Consider the following 16,227-nt stretch of genomic DNA (forward strand, 5'->3'; position numbering starts at 1 on the left):
ACTTAGCACGGGATGGCTGTGTTTACCACACGCAGCTGCCTGGTCTGTCCCAGCTCCACCGATGACCAAAGGATTCACGAATCAACTCCTGAATCGCCATAAAATTTGCATTACAGCTTTCTGAGGCAAATACAGCCATGGTCTACCTTTAAGGATCTGACTGACTTGCTGAAAAATCAATCAGAATGTAATTCATAGGGCAAGGGAAAGGTGACAGAAAAATAAAAATGCACCGCCAATATACTTTGTTTCTGTAAATAGCACCAATCCTCAACTGTGTCCAAACCAATCATTGTTAATTAAATAGTTGTGGTGTTTTAGAATAGAAACAGGCCTTTGGAGGTTATGAAGGAATACTATCACAGGAACTATGACTGTTCACAGTTATACAGCTATAGGTTACAGCTATTCTTTTTATTTCCCCGTTTTCTCCTGTTTTACTGAGTTGAGAACTATTTATTTTGTGTTAGTGCAATGTATAGCATAATGGAAACTTAATGCCATATGAAACATATATAAATAAATAGCAAGTAATTGAAAGTATTTTCTGGGTCTTATTTCCTCCTTGTGCTAAGTGCAGGTGGTGCACACATGATTGTGGAGCTTTGCACTACAACACACCAGAACAGGCAGTACAAAGTTGGAAGAGGATGTACACTGCACCTGCACAGTATATTCCCAGTGGGGATTTTCCTGGCTGTCCCCAAAGAGACAGGTATGCAGCAGCTCGGGCTGAGCACAGAAAGGATGCGTAGGAGAAGCTCACGAGGTCCCAGCATCCTGTGATCGATGTCTGGTGACAATTTATTCTGTTAACTCTGCTTCAACCCTTCTTTTACAACAAATCTGAATAAAATAGACTTCTCCTGTTAAAAAAAAAGGTTCAGTTATGGAGTTCTTGTGCATTTGTACAGCTGCACAGTCACCATCAGTGGGGATTTTACTGCCTATCCCCAAGACAACAAAGATAGGCATGAAGTGCCTGCTCAGCGCATGAAGGCATGCTCAGTGTCAGACTGAGCATGGGAAGGAGAGCACTGGAAAAAGTTACAAGGTGCCTTACAAGGTAGTGTCCATTCTTGCTGTTTTCCAACTTATAAAAAGTAAATACGTTCATCTCATTAGTATTATCTTAATGATAGATATATGTACTTAAGGAATTATCCTAATCATACACACCCAACTCTATTAAAAAGATTTCTTTTGAGATCCCCACCAGCTAAAAAGCAGTAAAGCTACCACAGGCTGCAGCTTTTACGTATGGCTGCTGTAAACCATCCAAATCATGCCAGACTATGAGATTTCTTCTCAATCCCAAAGCAATTGGCAAAAGATTGATGGGAGTCCGGGGTTGCCACTTCCAGTCCAACCTTGATGGCCAGCGGTGCTCTGACTTCCTTGCTGCAAGTACAACTTTGAGTGTTGACAGTAACATACACTCTTTTTGTTGCTTCAGAGCCAGCAGCTACTTAGAGAAGAGCTGTTTGTCAAAGTACCAAAGCAAAGTGAAACATCTCTTAAAGGATCACATAACAAAGCCCTTGGATTTGACCAACATCTGAATTCCCGAGGAAAACCAAAAATATTTCTCCTCCTAATGCCTGAACTTAGTTTCCATGAGAAGCTAATTTTCACTTTCTGAAGAGGCCATTACTGCTAACAGTTTTTAAAAGTCAACCAAAGTCAACCTGAACATCAACAGAATGAACGACAGTTCTGTTGCACTTTGTCCTGTGATTGAGGCAGACTGCACTTTGGAGTTCAGCAAACATATTCTGATATCTATACTTAACTGAGGCTGTGAAATGCAAGAGCCAATGTAAAGATGAAGTGCAAAGTTCTGAAAACAACATGAGAAATAGTTCCCTGCTGTGAACCTTGCTGAGGTTCCCCTGTTGACTCTGTGGCAGCAGATAACAGATCAATTAAACTCAGCACATAACATGATAACGTGCCTTAATTCTTAAGAGTTACACAAATTATACTGACACACTTAATGTATATAAAAGCAAGATAAGCTGCATTCTATCTCCAAGGCAATAAGGCAGAAATAAATGTTTGATTAGACTACTGTTTCTATATATTTATTTTTTTCTCCAGTTGTGCAGTATTGAGAAGACCTTGTGCAAAAGTGCAATAGCACAGTGGAACTGGGGGATCAATGGATTGAGAGCTGTCCTGTGGAGCAAGATTTGGGGATACTGGTGGATGAAAAATTGGACATGAGCCAGCAATATGTGCTTGCAGCCCACATTCTCCCCCTCTACTCCGCTCTGGTGAGACCCCACCTGAAGTACTGTGTCCAGCTTTGGGGCACCCAGCACAAAAAGACATGGACCTGTCAGAGCAGTTCAGAGGAGGGCGGTGAAAATGGTCAGAGGGCTGGAGCACGTCTCCTGTGAAGAAAGGCTGAGAGAGCTGTGATTGTTCAGCCGGGAGAAGAGAAGGTGCTGGGGAGACCTTATTATGGCCTTTTAATATATAAAGGGGGCTTATAAGAAACACAGAGACAGACTTTTTACCAGGGCCTGTAGTGACAGGACAAGGGGGAACAGTTTTAAACTGAAAGTCAGTAGATTTAGTTTGGGTGTAAGGAAGTTCTTCACTGTGAGGGTGGTAAGGCACTGGAACAGAGGTTCTGCCCAGAGAAGTTGTGGATGCCCCATCCCTGGCAGTGTTCAAGGCCAGGTTGGATGGGGCTTTGAGCAACCTGGGCTAGTGGAAGGTGTCCCTGCCCGTGGCAGGGGGGTTGGAACTAGGTGATCTTTAAGGTCCCTTCCAACCCAAACTGTTCTGTGATTCTATGATTCTATAAAATTTTCAGATTTCTGGGTGAACTGCTTCCTCTTTGAATGTTCACACGGGGGGCTCGGATGACTTGATGCCAGCCCTGGTACTAAAACTGTGAAAGCATGGGTGTGAATGTTTTCCACAGTACTGTGATGCACTTTCTTTGATCCATATTAGAGTAAATAAAGCTTCAGTGCAATTATCTGAGCTTATTTCAGTGTCTGTGTAAAACATAGATTTGAAAAATGCTCTTCCTTCCCTAAATTATTTATGCAGGTACAATAACATTAAAATGAATAGCAATAAGTAGAGCAGCACTACATTCCATTTTCCTGTTTTTCCTCTTCCACTGTGAGCAAAACAGAACAGCTTCTAAGGACAAAAGCTCTTTGCTTTGTTTAGGAAAACAAAATTTTAGGGAGAATCCGCCATAAAATGAGTGCAAGTGAAGTAAGGCCATGACTCCATGCTATCTGCTTCAGAACGTTACCTATGCCATATGGTTTAGTGTTGCTAGAAAAGGAGATGAACAAACACACATCCAGGCAAAGACAGTCCCATGTAAATGTAACAGAGTGCCAAAAATACTTCTTACATAAATCTGATCAGACAGTGCATACATACCTTCTTTCTATAGTTTTTATTTATATCTGGTTTAACTGCAAATTATTATTTAAGAAAATGTTGCCTCTCTTGTAATAACATTTACTGAAAACTTAAAAATTTATCCTAGGTAAGGGACATTCGTTTGAGCCTTTTAAATGCGGGAATCATTTTGATCTGACACTGATTTGAGGTATAATTCTGCTGTCGCTATGTCAGTGAAATTTTTCCTATTGCTTACAAAGACCACAAGCTGTCTGCTTTCTGCATCAGAATTATCTTCTTGAGTTCAAGCCTCTGAGTTTTAGTGCACTTAAGCCTCTGCATTCCTAGCTACCCTAATCTCTTCTCATTTCAGCTTTTAGCATGTTGTTCATCTTCATGTTTTTTCACGCATAGCCCCTTCTGCTTGCCTCCTTACTCAGGCCACTTAAAGAGAGACTTGAAGGAAATAACCTCCATCTTTTCTTCCTTCAAATCTTTCCTTAATTTTACTTACACCTTGCATCCATTTCATTTCAGTCTGTTTAGTTAAGGTTTTGAGCGTGAGCTCCCATCAATTTAAAACTTCAAGTCTAGTTCCAATTAGGGCAAGTTGAACTACTGTGTCGTCTATCCATTTTTAAAACAGTAAATGAAACTGTTGGTACTGCCTTCCTGGCCACTGCGTTACAGTTTAGTACAACCTGTTCCCAAGCAATAGAAGGTAAGCCAGAGAAATTGCTTGCCAGAGTAAGCTACATCTATACCAGTAAGTCAAACAGGGCCAAGGAGTGGAGTCATACACTGGCACCTGATCATCCATACTTTTAAACTGTTATCGTGGTTCATGGTAAGGCTTTGCCCACAAACACTGTCCCAGGGAATGTGGCATATGTCTGAGGGGCATCAGCTACAGACACAAGCCAGGTCAGGCCAGTTGATCTCAGGACTAGAAAGTCCACAGATTGTTTTACTTACTAGAAAAGACATGGCAGAGATGGTTACACAAGTCTTTGCAACTGTTCAGTTAAGAAAACCCTACGTTGAAGTGGTGTAACTGTGAGTAAATCATTCTGTCCTCCTCTCCCCTCCCTACAGCTCACTGTTTCCTCCCTCAGAAAAAAAATATATAGAAAAACATCACATAACAACAGAGCACCACAAAAGAACACAAAATAGTAATATAAAAATACAGAGGCAAGAATATTTTTATTCAGACAGCCAGGACAAATATAGGAAGCATCTTCAGACACAGAAGTAGATGACTCCTGGTTGTCGGTCAGTGACTTTTTGTGGCATCCCCTGGGAAGGATTTCCTCAATATAAGAAGCGAGAGCCAATTTCTACCCTCTACACAGTGTCACACTTGTGTTAGAAGCTGTAAAACTCTGCAGTGATCCCAGCCACCTGCAGCTACACTCGGCCCTGCCCTTCTTCCAAATTTCACATCCATGACTTTTCAATTAGATTATAAACTGCTTGGCTTTGCTTTTTTTTGCAAAGTGCTTGGCATGCTTTTACTGACACCTACATTAACTGTATCTGTTTAAAAGGGGCATGTGACTCTTTAAAGGACAACATTTGCCTCCAGACAAAGAGCTCCTGCACATCAAGTCTCCCTGGCTGACCTAACTGGATATTCGAATGTGACTTACGTGTTGCGATGTGCCCTTCACATAAGGGTGAATTTTATTCAGGACTGCCTGCCTGAGCTCTGCTCATTCCTCTAGACCACACTACTTTGACTTTGCTTCCCATTTATTGACATTAAAAGCACGTTTACTGAGAGAAATAACAAAAAGATAAATCCAGAAAAACTCCAACCTTTCCTGCAGAAGATGGGCCATTTATATGACGGTAAGATTTGTTTAGTATCATAGGACAGTGATGAAACCCAGAGTCCTTAAGTTGTATTATCCGTTTCCTTTTCATAACACACTTTCTTTAGTTTACATTAAGGGGTATGACTAAATCACCTGTGTTTATATAAATAACAGAAATACAGAACACCTTCAGGTGAATTGAACAAAACTCCATTTGATGATAATGCCATTTTGCTTGTATGACATTAGTACTATGTAATTCTTCATGATTATTCACATGAAATATTAGAAGAAGTCAAGATACAAATATATGAAGGACTTTTCCTCAGAAAAATAGCTATAGGTAAGGCTAGAACATATCTGAACATACAATGTCATACGAATATATCATATCTGGATAAGTGAGGGAGAGCAAGTATTTCATGTTTTTCTTTAAAAAAAAAAGCTTTCTTGCTTTCTCAATATAGAAAAAACCCTCTTCTGATGGTGAAGAAGAGGCAGACATTTTCACTGATATTTACATTTTGATTCTTAGATCCCTGTTCTGCATCTATCATCCTGGGCTGGGTTTCAAGGTCACCAAAGTCAATGGAAAGAATTGCGCCCCCTTTGCACATCTGGAATTTTCCAAATACTTATCTAGATATATAAAACAATATTTATTTGATTTAAATCTGTTGTGATGAAGCTAGAAAGGTTTCTTTCTGCGTTGGCTCTCTCATTGCACTAGTGCTGAAAAGACTATTCATGCAGGGAACTAGTGAAAACTTTCTCACAACATTTAATATTAAGCGAGGGACAGGAGGAGGAGAAGCTGGTATCCAAAAGGCTGATTCTGCAGAGCTTCGTCTCCCTGAGCACCCACTGGAGTCAGCACAAACTCCATCGTGGGGGTGGCCAGGGAACATAAATTAGGAACCTGTTCTGAATCCTGCGTTGAAAGATTTTCTCTTCCTCCGTCTCCTTACACAGAGGTAGCTAGGGAGTAGCTGATGGAGGGAATGTCTCCCAAAACACATGAAAAGATACTTCAGGGAACCAGTCCTTTAGTAGCTGTTAGCCAATGACAGAATCAGGTAAATAAAATTCCTTTCCTAATTCCCAAATTACTTTTTTCCTTAATTTTAGTCTGACTTTTTTGACAGTCTGTTAATAGTGCAGTTTTCCTAAGACAGTTAGTTTCCCTTCATTTTCATTAATGTATTCCTCTTTGGTTTTAATAGAGAACTAAATTAAAGTTTATTTCTTTTTTTACACTCATATTGTTAACAATTCCAGCACAAATCTGGGATGCGGTTTGCTCTCTAGCTCAGGCACCCTCTGCTGGTCTTCCCAAAGCAAAACACAAAATATCAGAGAATTTTCATTAACAACCAACGTTTTTAAGAGAAAAATGGAGATTTCTGTTTCTAAACCTTTTACTATCAGAATATAAATTATGAGGAAGATCAGCTTTGGGGCTGTAAACTGAGCATGGGGGGAGTTTTTTAATGAATTCAAGAAAATAATCGCATAATCAAGCATGTGAACCTGTGGAATTTCTCAGGCAAGAAGTCCGAAAGTGAATATGGCCTAAAAAGCTGATCACAGTCTGACCTGGCTCTTAGCAGAACCCTGTGATTAGCATTTTAATGAAGATATTATGTAAGGAGCTCTAGAAGCATACGCTTATAGGGATGGGTTTTTTTAGTGTGTATCTCAGTTAAGGAAAGTCATAAGCCATAGTCCTGCTTAGATAGTAGGTATTTTAAGGACATAAAGAGATAAGGAGATACACCAGCTAAATATTAGCTTCCATTCGAGCAACACAATAACAGAGAGCTGATCTAATTATTCATTTGGGAAAATCCCTGGGTGTCAGAAAAGTAAGAGCGAGCATAGTGCTCTCTTAATTAGCTGATGGATAGACGTGCTAGTGTTTGGAGAGGGTAAGTTTGGTGCACCTGGTCCTCCTACAGTCCCTTTCTGGTAACCAAAACCAAGAAAAAGTAGCTCTAAGACTGCTCTAACTACTACCGACATCTAAAGAAGTTTCCTGCACTGCCCAGGATCAGGCAGATGTGGGTCTGTCATGATGGTGGCCCTGTCCCTCTTCTGAGGCGTATAGGATGGTATGCTGCAAGAAGTTTTGTTTAACATCTACAGGAACACAGATCCAAGATGTGTACGTGATTTCATGAGCATTTTGCCTATTCCACTTTCTGAAGTCAACTTTTACTTGACATTAAGCCTCAGTGAAAGCAACCGGGTGCTTTGTTGAGGATGCATCATCTTTCTGTGTATGGTAGCACAGGTGTCAACCCAGAGAGGTTCAGGAGAGTCGCAAAAGGTAGTAATGTTTTATTTTGCATAGCTGAGTTTTTTAATTGTGTTAAAAAGCATTTTATGTGTCACAGCAACAGGCAAGATACTAACCACAAGTATTTAAATCTAAGCTATGTAAGCAGCCTCCTGTCACCTTTCCTGGGTAAGTAAATTCTTCATCATACTGGAGAAAGTGTAGCGGAAGGCCACTGAGATGAAGAGGGGTTTAGAGAACCATCTTTGTTCAGCTGTAAGAGGAGAAGGATAAGGGAAGTTTTTATTGCTGTCTTCAACCATAGACTCTTTTCAGAGGTATGTAGCGATAAGACAAGAGGCAACGGACACAAATTGCAACACAGGAAATTCTGACTGGAAACACAGGAACAGGTGCCCAGAGAGGTGGAATTTCCATCCTCAAAGATATTCAAAACCCAGCTGGACAAAAACCTAAGCAACTCCATCTCATTGGACCTGCTTTGAGCCAGGGGTTGAACTAGATGACCTCCAGAAGTCCCTTCCAACCAAGATTATTCTATGATTTTATGGAAAATGACTACTGTATCATTAATCCAGCTTAAACTGACGAAAGTTATTTTGACAGTACTAATGCTTCCCCGAGCAAGTAAGAAATTTAAACCCAATCCAGACCCTCTGAAGTCAGTGGGAATCTTGAGTTTAACTTGAAAGGCACTGGATCAACACTTTTAGGATTTGTGTTCAGAAAAGATCCCAAATTTTTTGTAGACAGCACTAGAAATTGCATCGGAATGGTGTTGGTTTTTACTGTGGGTTTCTCAGTAGGTTGCTTTTGCAGTGAGATGAGAACAAAGCATTCCACAACCGCTATCTTTGAGTATTCACATATTCTACCTAGAGAGCTAGCAGCAGAATGACATGTTTGCTCAGTGCTCTGAAGGTATGTAACTTTGCTTTTCAGTTTGCACTTGCAGGATAATTCCTGTTTGCTAACTGTTATTGGTAATGAGCTTCTCGTCTAACTTGAGTTCAGCTCAGGTCAACTGCTACTTTCATGTTGAGACACTGTCTATATTAATTGAAATTTATGTCATAGAATGGCAATCTTGTGACCTCGGTAGAGTGAGCTAATGATTCCAATCCCGTTTTCAGCAGGCTGCTGTGAATCAACATCGCCAGTGCTTTCCCTTTTTTCACCTAATCGTTTTTCTCATCTTTGTAAGACAAGCTTTTTTCCTCTTCCTTATCGTGTCTCTTACAAGGGATTATATTATTTATTTTGAACATAAAACAGAGTAAAACAACACAAGTGAATAATTAGAATATGACATGATAAATGTCAAGTACTAGTCAATTATTTTGATTATTCCTGTAAAGGTTAAAAAATGCAAAAAAGAAGCATGTTTGTAATAATATAATGTAATTGTAAAAATGTATGCCTTTACACACACAAATACAAAGGAAACATAGATTTATCCTAATAAATACATGAGTGATATACTACAATGATTGAAAACAAGCAAGAAAACAAGCATATTTCAAATCCTTAAAAGAAATCACATTCCCAAATCACTCAAGAAGTACTTGGACTCCTAATCCATTATTAACTGAAATTTCCTGAGAAGGAAGGATACCTTTCTGTTTAGGGTGGAGACTTAGATTATCTCCAAGTAGCATCCATGTTCTGAGTAATACTCTGATATTAAGCTGCACCACATTACTTGCACTTAAATGTTCTACAAAAGAACTTATGCTAATGTGACCTGCAATATGAGATTTTCTTTTCCTGATAGGTTCCTCCTCCTGAAACTCTGAGCTTGAACTGCACAACAAGCAGTTTCTTTTCATAATGGCCCTTATTGCTTTGCTAATATTTTGTTCTGCACCATGCCCAAAGAAACACAACACTGTCGGGGGGGGGTGAGGGGGGAGAGTTGTCAAAAAAATGCTAAAAATTCAAATTACTACTTGTTTTGATTCCTGAGAAAACCATCACATATAGTTTGTGATCTCGTATCCATTTTTATCATGTCCCTTATGCCAGCAAACATGAAACAATGTCTTTACTTCTTAAAGTCATACCACATCAGCACCTATGTAATGAAACTAAATTTAAAATTCAGTTATGTTGTCAACTAAAAAAGGTCTAAGTGGCAAAATCCAGCTCCAGAACAGGATTATTCTTTAAAACCTGGACACTCCAGAATCCTTGGTCCTGAGAAAACCTATTTTGCAAAATACTAAGCAATGTTCAGATTTCAAATACCTCCACAGCTTGGCTATTTGATTCTGACATGTTGCTTTTAGTTTAATTGACACACAAAAATTTATCTCCTCAGCTGCATCCCAGCTAACAGGTTTGTTAAAAGAGACAACTGATTCAACAGATACATATGAATGAATGTAGCAAAAAGTAAGTTGTATTTGGTTGTACAAAGAAGGCGACTTGATACAGCTATTTAAAGAAGAAAAGGACTAGTAACACAAAAAACGGAGTTTACAGAATATAAATCTTATCCTCTCATCAGAACTAATCTCCTTGACATCTGGAAATTCCAGTCTTTATAAAATTTCAGAATCTCTTGCTTGAATGTTAATAATTATAAAACTCTAAGAGCATCATAAGACTCTTGATGACTCAGTATGAAGTATTCTTATGCATCAACAGTCTGACATGTAATTTTAGCTGTGATTGCTAAGCTAATTTTTAGGTTAAACAACTGACAATTGTAGACAGGCCCATTAAAATTGGCTGGGATAACAGCTGTTTTTACAACATGCTAATGACTAAGGGTTTGATCCTGCAACGCTGAGGTCAATGGAAGCTTTGTCACCGACTTCAGTGAGGATACAGGCCTTCATGCACGGACTACTAATAGCAAATGGAAACAGCAACTTACATATACCCTGGCATTTTTAAAACAGGAGAACCATCTAATGAACGGAATTGGCTAAAGCCTAGCTGATAAAATATTCTGGTTGTTCTCTACTTCACAGTTTGTCTTAGAGCAAAAAAAGTTCTTGTCAAGAAAATGAAACATTCAGCAATTGAACACAAAGTTGTCGTAAGCATTCAGCACCGACAGATGAAGATTCAATAAAGTGTATCCCCCTCAGGTTGGAAAGAACCATAGAAAGGTATCTGTCCTGGAGTCCTGTCATGTGTGAATTCGACCCAGCCTTTAGAACACTTCAAATCAACTTATGTTTTCTACTAATGTCGCTTTAAGCTGATTCATGGTTCTTGCGTTGAAGAGTAATGCAGATGGTCTCAATGAGACCATTTGCATCATACCCTCATGAATCTGGTAGATAGCACAGGGGCCAAAATGAATTGGCATACCCTGGGATGCCATGCCAGCACTTCTTCAGACATCAAACAGGTCTATTTTGTCCCTTTTTATATAACAGGTTCAGGACACACAGGCTTTCTAGCAAGACATTTCCATTTCAACTACTGAGGCAGCTGAGGTTCTAAAGGGAGGGGAAAAAGAATCAGTATTTGAACAGTTCTCTTTTTCCCCTCATTTTTCATTTTCTTTAAAATGCTCATAGACTATAATGACGTTCTTCTTTAATTTCCCCATTTCACATGAAAAGCAAATTTTCCTGGCTACCAGGTCTTTAGTGAAATTTTGCTACAGATAGAAGGAACCATGTGAAATGCAGGTGATTTGCAGATGAGCTCTGAAAACCTTGACAAACTGCATTTCTCTTCCTGAGCTGCCTGAATTTTTGTCACCTTACTTGGGATTTTGAAGAAGTTGGGAGGTGCCATGCTTTTCCCATATTTCACATACAAAAAAGCAGGAGAAAAATGGAAAGACAAAAATAATAACAATAGTCTAGAATAAAGCTTTATATTAATTTTCAGCATAAAAGGATTTTCCCTCTGTTGATATTTTGGTCTTTACTGTACTTTGCTTTTGCTGATTTTCCTGAATTGCAGGTTACTTCCATCAGCAAATTCTCACCGGAAGAATAAAACTCATGACTGAGCATTGCTTTCTTTCTCTTACAGCTAGAATAAGAAAACCACATTGTGATGCCCTAATGATTTTGTACCCAATTTTGTAGACCGAAAATCACTAGCATTTGCTTTTTAACAAATGCCCTAATTGTTTGAATGTTGTTTTAAAAAGCTATCAGGAGACAATAAATCTCGTCTCAGAGGGGTCAAAGTGTCGCAGTTTGCATAGCACTTTTCAAGACTCTAGCAGAAAGTGAATTATATCAGAACTGCTGCATTTTGAGAATGTGGGACGTCTGCATATGATGTTCTTCAAAAGACCAAAGTCTTTGTGACATCTTTCAGATAAATTCAGTTTGGATACAGGACACACCCTAGGTGTGCGCTTTTGATGATTTAAACATCATGTGATTATTAATCATAGCTACAGTGCTGGCATTTTATGGAGTTCCCAATGGCACAGCTGCCTTAGCAGATACCTACAGATGTCATCACACCAGGGTGTTGCAGGCTTAGTACCAAGAAGACGTAAAGCCTGCAGCATAGTCATCCAGCTGGCTTTTAGATTCCAAAAATAGGTACAACCCACTGGAGAAGAGATGGGACAGGGCATCAGTACTTCACAAGCCAAGTATAAATTTCTGGCAAGTTCATGATCACACTATCACTGGCCACACACACCGTTAGTATGAAGATTTCTATTAGATCACCTCTAAGCACCACAGGTAATTAATTAATTTTAGCCATCTAAAAATTAAGGGTCTAGTCTAGGTGGTCATCTCAGCTTCTTCTGTAGTCACAGAAACTACAGGAGAGAAAAAAGCCACCTTCAGAAGGCAACTCACCCAACCTGCTTCAGACACCAATGTAAGCACGGCAGTAATGATGATCTGAAGGTGCCTGTCTCCTTCCACTGAACCAAGACAGCCTGGACAACAGCGTGATTATACACCTAATATTTAGAAGAATATTATCAGGTGATACAAATCCTGTTCCAAACAAAACAAATCCCCACAGTCAACCAGCTTTTTAGGCTGCTGAGTAACTTCAAATATACTATTTCCCACCTACATCAGATATTCATAGCAGACAACATAAGAGAGGAGAAACAGGGATGATAAGTAAGGGAAGCTGAAACCAAGTCCCTGTTTCTTCTGACCTTTTGAATAAACTACATGTGAGACACTGAAAGAAGTACAGTTTTTTCACTTAGGGATCAAGAAATCTAAATTGTGTAACACAACAGTTAATATTTGTACTAAATGTGACCTGTTTAAGGAACATACAGACAAAATTCCGATACCTCATGATACACCTTATAATAAAAGAATTTTAACCAACTGATATTAAAACTGAATGAGTTAAAAGGAGCATAGGGCAATATCAACACACAGAGATTACAGCAGACTCATACAGAATATGGCCATTATGATGGAAACTGATTCCAAAATGCAGTTAAATTGCCATGTGATCCCAGTAGCAACTACAGTCCCATATTCTCTTTTTATGGGAAACGATGTCATTGGGAACAGCTTCATCAGGCAAAGTGTGGAATTTTCTAAATTGACAGTTTTAATGAATACATTGGACAAAATCATCCTCCTGCCTGCAATAACCAAGTGTGCATAGGTGGTACATATCTATTTATTTAGATACATAGATTTTCTTTAGAAATACAAATACCATCCACCTAAGGACTTTTTAAAAGCTGTAACAGGAAGCAGAAAAAAAATCTGTAAAAATAATATCATCTAAAAATATACTGTGACAGCACATCCTTTTAAATATGCCTTATTATGCTATTAGAGATTTCTTGTTCCAAAGACTGAAATATGATTCTTCTCAATAATTCAGTTACGGTTTGTGATGCAGCGTTGAAAGATTTTTGCAACGGTTCTTATTACTGCCTCCTTGACTGTGGTGCTAATGACTCTAGTGACTACAGGTCCCAATCATCCATATCCCATCTTGATCTACAGCTAAAGAGAAAATAAAGAGTTGTATGCTGGGAGATGTAGTCTCATCAGCTACAAATATGCATAGTAGAGGCATACGTTACACACAGCTGTTTTATCCTAATTAAATGTGATGTTTGAATTTCTTGTAAATATTTATTACCATTGTCAGTACAACAGGCCAGGCAAAACTAGCAAACTAAATAAAAGTTACACTTTAAGAAAATACTGTGGTAATTTGACTCCATCCAATTTCCCAAGAAAAACATATAAATAGAAAATGACAGCAGCAAACTCTCTGCTGTCATTACATTCCTGCAGCTTAAAACTAGGACATCACAAAAAAAGCTGGGCCATGTTTTCGTTCACTTTTGTTTAAAAAGAAAAACCCACACAAAACCACAGCTGTAGGTAACAGAATCTGAATAAAATCCACAGCTGTATATAATTCAAAGTGTTAGGAGAGATTTATTAGAGTGGAGTTTATGTTTCATAGAATTCATAGAATGGTTTGGGTTGGAAGGGAACCTTAAAGATCATCTAGTTCCAACCCCCCTGCCATGGGCAGGGACACCTTCCACTAGACCAGGTTGCTCAAAGCCCCATCCAACCTGTCCTTGTTTAAGTGTAGAGGTTAAAGCAGCATGGCACATGCCTACAGGAACAATTCTGCATAACCTCTACCTTGTAGAAGTTTGGGGGGGGGGGGGAGAAAAAAAGAAAAAAAAATGCAGTTTTAAAAATTTGAACTGCATCAAAATTGGTATCCAAAGACAATTGGTGTAGGGTTCGGCGTTCAGAAGATCTCGCGATGTCACGGAAAGTTAGAGGGTTAGTCGCAGCCTTATGAGGTGTCTGTAATCCCGCCTACCCTTGTTAGTATAAAAGGAATTGACTGCGCAATAAAAGGCAGAAGTTGGCGCTCACACTGTGTGTGTTATCTGTCTCTTTCCCTGGTCTGGGGTTGATCAGTGATCTAATCGTGGCACCTTGATATGCAGTGAACGCTACAAATTGGTTACAAGAGGAAATTCAAAACAGCATTGATGAAGATTATGGGAACTACTCCATGACCTTCCAAAATCTCTCTTTCATTGTGGAATACCCTGCATACATTCTGCTCCCCCCCCCCCGCAACACATTTTCAGAATATTTTGCATTTAAATCTCCCTCAAGGTTTGCATTTAACTACAATGCAAAGGCCTGAAATAGTTAACATTGAGCACTACTGAGTAGCGTTCAGTATCATGCTAACAAACACGATTAGGATGAATACAGCGAGATCGGGTCCAAACATACCATTCAGTCACAGTCAGCAATGGAAACTGGAGATTTTGTAATCACGCTGAAACACAGTCAGTTTATCTATTACAGGAAAGCCCTACAACGATGAGGTTTTGTTACATTTGTTACAGCTTTTTTAGCTGTCTCCGGGTAGGGCTTTGCTGGTTTTGTAGGTCTTATCTGCGCAAGAGCCCTCAATTAACTGCCTTCAGTCGTTGGCACACTCGGGATGAAGCTGCACTGATTGTTATCTACAATGGCTACGGGAACATTACCAGCAATTTGAGGGCTTTCCAAACATTCAGTTTAGGGAAACCTTAACAGACGGCTCTTTGCTCTGATTGCTGTTAAAGATGGGAACTATCTAAAGCGGACAACCGCCCTGATTCTTTAACTAAGTACCCACCTCACCACTCCCCCCGTAGTCAATTCCTCCTTCACAGCCTCAAAACTACTATGCATGCCTAATCCTCCTCTTAAAAGCACTCCTCCTCGCGTCCACTCCACCTCAAAGACCCCCAGCCCCGTGATTTAACCCTGCCTTGCTGGAATTAGCCGCACGGAGCGTTCTCCCCCCCCTCCCCCGCCCCCGTCACCCCTCTCCCGGCCAGGCCCCGCTCCCACCGCAGCCTCTTTGAGCATCCTCCCCCACAGCCCCGCCGCATTCGCGCCCCCCGCCATGAGACAAAACAGAGGCTTGTCTAATAGCTCGTCCTCTAAATTTGTTCCCCGCAGACTGGCGGGGGGAGTTGCTCCCTGAACATACTCCCGTCCCTTTTGTCAACAGGCCAGCCTTCATCAAAGGGTAGCTGGAAATCATGGGATTATTAAGCCCATTATGCGTTCATTACTGGTAATCCGCTGCTGATTTTGCCAGCGGTCGTGCTTTCAGCGGGGAAGCCTGCAGGGCTCCGGTTCAGGCGGCTGAGAGGATATCCCAGCGCGTCCCTGCGGCCGTGCGCCTGCCCGCGGCTTTGGGGACGGGGCACGACCAGGGCGCCTTTTCCTCAGGCCGTCCCCGCCGAGGAGCCTGAGGCGCTGCTCCCCACGCCCGGCGCCTCCTCAGGGAGGCGAAGACGCCGTTGCGGCCGATCCCGCCAGGGCCCCGCTGCCCGCTCCCTCGGCCTCTGGCGAGCAGCGAGCGTGAGCTGCTGCTGCTGCTGCTGCTGCTGCTGCTGCTGCTGCTGCTGCTACGGGACCGGGACCGGGACCGGGACCGGGACCGGGACCGGGACCGGGACCCAGCGCAGAATCCGCCCGCCCTCGCCTCAGCCTCTCCCCTGAGGGAAGGGGGCGGTGCCGATGACGTCTTCGCCCCCCAACCCCGCCCGAGCTCGTGCCTCTCCCACGCGCCCCGCGCATGCTCAGTACGGCCCAGCTCGGGAGGGGGGGGCGGCACACGGGACGGAGGGTGATGTAATACCTTTAACGGCCTCGCTCCGTTCCCGTTCCCCCCCCCCCCGGCCTTTGCAGTTTCCCCCAGCCCCAACATCCGGGTACCCCGCCCGCTACGACAGAGGCGGGTTTTTGCTCTGAAAAG

General features: G+C 41.1%; 1 protein-coding gene across 1 annotated transcript in view; it reads right to left on the reverse strand.

The window, feature by feature from the left end:
• Positions 1-16,227, reverse strand: part of DHRS7 (dehydrogenase/reductase 7) — a 37,816-nt gene that overhangs the window by 20,478 nt on the left and 1,111 nt on the right. The gene's annotated exons all lie outside the window — the stretch shown is intronic.

The sequence above is a fragment of the Haliaeetus albicilla genome, chromosome 5, assembly GCF_947461875.1.
Source record: "Haliaeetus albicilla chromosome 5, bHalAlb1.1, whole genome shotgun sequence".
Lineage (NCBI taxonomy): Eukaryota > Metazoa > Chordata > Aves > Accipitriformes > Accipitridae > Haliaeetus > Haliaeetus albicilla.